The following is a 5,207-nucleotide window of genomic DNA, read 5'->3' as shown; positions in this document are numbered from 1 at the left end:
TGTTTTTCAGAAAGGTTTTGTTCTATCTAAGTAAAAACGTAGTTGTCGATGAAGAGTTAGAAGATGAAGAGTATATTCACCTTTGCTTTGGAAACTAGGGAAGAAAACTGGTAGGTTGATGACCTGACTGATACTGTTTTCGGAGACAACTTTGGGCAAAAAGGAAGGATCGGTACGCAAGGTCACTCTATCTTTATGAAAAATCAAATATGGGGGATTTGGATGACAGTGCTTGCAATTCAGATATCCAAAGTGATGGGTATCAAAAAAGCATTCTTCCATGAAAGATATTTCAAGTCTACCTTGGCTGAGGGTTAAAAGAGAGGTTGAATAACAGCTTGTAACATCATGGTTAAGTCCCAAGGAAGTGTGGGGTTTTTGTAGGAGATCTCAGTAAAAAGGTACCCCTGAGAAGGGAGTGTGGGGTCCTTTGTAGGAGATCTCAGTAAAAAGGTACCCCTGAGGAAGGTCTTGCACAGTTTAAATGATCCCAGAGAAGATGAATTGTCCCCATTGTGATCATTTGAGATGGCTGCAACTTACATCTTAAAAGAAGAAAAACTTGCCCCATCTTGGAAAATGAAAGGAAGAAAGTCTAGGACTACAGGGATAGGAGCTGTAAAAGGGTCCAAATGTTTTCAGTGACCCCATATTGAAAACCTCTGCCATTTACTTTTATAAATTTTTCTAGTCAAGATTTTATGTGAAGATGTTAAGATCCTCTGAACCGGTGAAGAAAGTCTGGTGTTTCTAGCCATCATCGGAATTGGAGAAACCATGCAGTTAGTTTTAGTCCTGGAAGACCTGGGTGAATCTGACCTGATGGGTGGGACAGGAGATCTGGATACGGTTCCAGGGTCCATGGAGGGCATATTAAGTGAGACCACAGGAAGGGGAACTAGACCTGGCGAGACCAAAAAGGGGCAATGAGGATCACCTGGCTCTTCAACCTCTGTGCTTTCTGAAGAAACTTGGGTATGAGGGGTAGGGGAGGGTAAACATAAAGAAGACCAGAGGGCCAAACATGGACTAGAGTATATCTCGGTGACTGTCCCTGAGGAGGGATCAGGGCAAAGAACCTGCTGCATTTGTTGTTGAAGGGCAATGCAAAAAGGGCGCAGCAGGGTTGACCCCATTTGTGGACAATCTAGGTTTGCCATTGATTAGTTTAGAGACCAGTCATGAGGTATCAGGATAACTCTGCTGAGCCTGTCCGCCAGAATGCTAGACTTCCCCAGAATGTGCACTACAACTACGAAGCAGTTGGAAGAGATCGGCAATTGTCAAACCCTCACTGTTTCTTGACATAGGAGGTAATATCTGGTTCCTCCCTGTTTGCTGATGTACCATACAACAGACATGCTGTCTGTTAGTATTGCAACAGTCCCTAGACGAAGAAAGCTCTGAAGTGCTTGTAACACTAGAAGCACCACTCTTATCTCTAGGACACTGATTTGAAACTGGCCTCTTGTATCGACCACGTGCCTTGGAATGTCCGATCCAGGTAATGCCCCACCCCACCCAAGCTGGAAAGAGTCTGTGGTCGGCGTTGTGCTGGGGGGAGAAAGGACAAGTGGTCGTCCTTGTTCGACTACTTCTGAATGGAGCCACCATAGAACCCAGTCCCTGCACATTCGGGACAATTTGATTGTATGAATGAACAGGTAGAGGTGTAAAGACCATTGAACCTCCAGTGTCCATTGAAGGATTCTCATATGTAAGCGTGCTGTTAGAATCGAGGTTATCATGGCAGCCATCAAATCTAATGCTCTGTGTACTAGACTTGTTGGGGTTTTGGAATGCCCAGAATTTGTCTGATATGCGATCATAAAGTGGATATCCTGCCCAGAGGCAACTAGGCGGGACAGTTGGCTGTGTCTAGGTGTGCTCCTATAAGGTCTATCAACAGTACAGGATTTAGCTGTGATTTCTGCATGTTGATCGTAATGCCCAAGGTAGGGGCTAGGTGTAGTAGATAGTCCATGGCTTGTGGTAGTAGATGCCTGGTTGAAGCAGTCAGGAGCCAGTTGTCTAGGTAAGGAAACACATTGAATTCATGCAGTCTCAAGTGAGCTGCTACTACCTTCATGCATTTGGTGAACACCCTGGGGACTGTGGTGAGACCAAAGGAGAGTACAAAAATGTACTTGATCCCCCCTTCAGGCCTATTATATCAGGCGGTCAATCCAAGACATCCCCTATGGGACAAGTTATTGACAAATGGTTAAAACATATCTACGCTAGAGTCCCCCATTTAATAAAGGACTCTTGGATGTTTTTGGGATTATTGACAAATGATATTTGGAAGAAGGATGTGATTTATGTGACTATTGACGTAGTAGACCTATTTTCTTGTATCCCTAAGGAACAGGGATTACAAAGCTTCAGTAATAGTATATATGAGTATTCCACATTGGACTGGGAGAAAAGTAAGGTAATCATGGAACTGATGAGCATTATTTTGGACCATAATTATATTTATTATGAAGGAGAATTTTACAGGTAGACTAGAGGAGTAGCCATGGGGGCAGCCTGTGCTCCGATTTTTGCTAACTTAGTCCTGTTGGATTGGGAAAAGGAAAATGTATTTAAAAGTCAATATTATAAATATATTAAATTATATACTAGGTTCCTAGACGACATATTTATATTATGGGATGGACAAGAAAATATATTGGATGAATTTGTAGAATATTTGAACAAAACTAGTTCTTTCCTAAAGTTTACGAATAATCATAGTAGAACAGGAGTTTCCTACCTAGATACTTATGTGTCAAGTACTAATGAAGGTTTTTCTTCCCGTATATTTAGAAAAAACACATTTTTTAACAATTATTTAGAATACACAAGTTATCACCCCCTGAAAATGAAGAAAAACATATTCAAGGGGCAATGTATTCGTGCAGCACAAATGACTTCAAAGCAAGATGAAATGATAGAGGAAATAGAATTCATCAGTAATTTATTCCTAGACAGGGGGTATCCAAAATACCTTATTAAAGAAGTTAAAACGTATGTGATTGAACAATGGGGGATTAAATACTTCCCTGTCTTAGGATGCATGAGTATGTGTAATACAGTGGCACAAAATGAAGATAAAGGATATAAAAGGGCTTGTATTATATATTATACTCCTCAAGCAAATTACATTAAAGAAATGGTGAGAAAATATTGGAACGTATCATTCAATGATACTGATGTAATGGAAATATTGGGCGAGTCACCTATCTTTGTATACAAAATGGGAATGAATTTGAAGGCCCTCCTGGAAAAGAATACAGGACAGACTAGGAATAAAGGAAACAACCAAGGAACTAGAAAATGTGGAAGCTGTCAATATTGCAAAACCATCAATGAAGATGTTAATTTGGTATTGGACAATATAAATAAAACTAGAGTTACATTTGTAAATGGTAATTGCAATACCATGAATATTGTATATCTAGCCAAATGTCAATTATGCAGTTGCTACTATATAGGTAAAACAGAACGGAAATTTAGAAGGCGAATTTATGAACACCTATATGCAGTTAAAAAGAAAGACAGTAGCAATGCTCTTAGTCGACATATCCAAGAGACTGATAATAGACATAATTTTAAGTTTGCTATTTTAGAACGTGTAAATTACAATATCAGGGGAGGCAATCTAAAGGCATATATAGCAGCTAGAGAGGCAAAATGGCAAATATTAACTGACGCTTCCACAAAACCAGGACTAAATGAATACATATCATTAAGACCATTCCTAATATAAATAACTTCATCTATGCGTGCTACGTTATATTGTGTTGTTGAATCTCTCTATAGCAATTGGATGAGAAGTGTTGGTTTGTCACACTCTGCCATAAATGTATTTAATTGTATTATTACATATTCTTTTACTTACAGCAATCTAATACCATTCACTATTTTAATATTTATTATATTTATTATAAATTAATTAACATCAGTTATTACTTATAATATGATTATTATTATTAATGTTTTTAGTAATACTAATAATTATATGGTTTGATTAATTCTCTACATTTATATTCTTATATTACATCTTACACATATCATAGAAAAGAATTGAAGTCTTATGGAAAGTATCAATATATCATAGTAACTACACTTACACTATTCAATAGTATATATGTTTTATTTACTTAGGGCATTTATTTATATATATATATTTTTTAACATACATTCTTTGGTTCAATAGCTTTTTATATGCAATTTTTTATATGCATTTTTAAAAAGTAAAAGTGCAATTAGACAATCAGCCTATTTCTTAGATCTACTTATGTAGTAAGGTAATTATATACAATAGGTTTCAACTACATTATAATATACATTATATTTGGAAGTTTTAATATACAATTTTAATATAAAATTGATAGTACACTATCTTAAAAGTATTTAAAAGGGGTTTTATATTGTAAACTGCACATTTTATATTTCAATACCGGTATTGTATGTAGGAACACACTGTACATTGATTTTTACCTGAAACATGAACTGACTGACAGTCAACGAGTTGTAGAAAAAAACAGGATGAATATGGCTTTAAATCTTTGTGTAAAAAGTTGGCGCCAAAAAGTTTATAAAATGATTCACACTATGTTTGTATGCGATTCTGATGAAGTCCACGATTGAGTGGATGAAAGCGGTTAATCGCATTTTATATTAGTTTATTGGTTTTATTGAATTGCACAGGGTTATCGGAGTGCATTGTAACGTTTTTGTTTTTCGTTCAAAGCTGTTCTTACAAATAAAGAGGTGTATCATAGCTTCGCTGGTTATTGGCGTATTCCACTTGGTTCACACTATTTGGCTTACTCTGAATTGATAATGACTGGTCCACAGCCAGAAGCGGAGACACATTCTGGAGCGCCTGCTCATGTTGATATGATAGTATGCATCCTGAAGGTCAATTGAGCACATCCAGTCATCCTTTCATAATTGTGGTAGAATGGACTGAACCAAACTTCGAACTGTCTACTGATCTGTTTAGGAATGTTAGGTCCACGATTGGCCTCAGGTCCCCTATCTTCTCCAAAGAACCTTGAGTAGATTCCGGACCGGATTTAGTTTGGTGGGACCTCCTGGATGACTCTTTTTTTTTCTAGCAGCTTTGTAATTTGAAATGCTATTTATTCCCTCTGATTAGGTGGAACATCAAGGAGATTTTTCTTTGGTCTTGGTATTTGGAAAAATTAAATGGA

This window comes from Protopterus annectens, chromosome 7.part0 (genome assembly GCF_019279795.1).
Source record: "Protopterus annectens isolate FY-2018-M chromosome 7.part0, PAN1.0, whole genome shotgun sequence".
Lineage (NCBI taxonomy): Eukaryota > Metazoa > Chordata > Ceratodontiformes > Protopteridae > Protopterus > Protopterus annectens.
Note: the sequence above shows the minus strand (reverse complement) of the source record.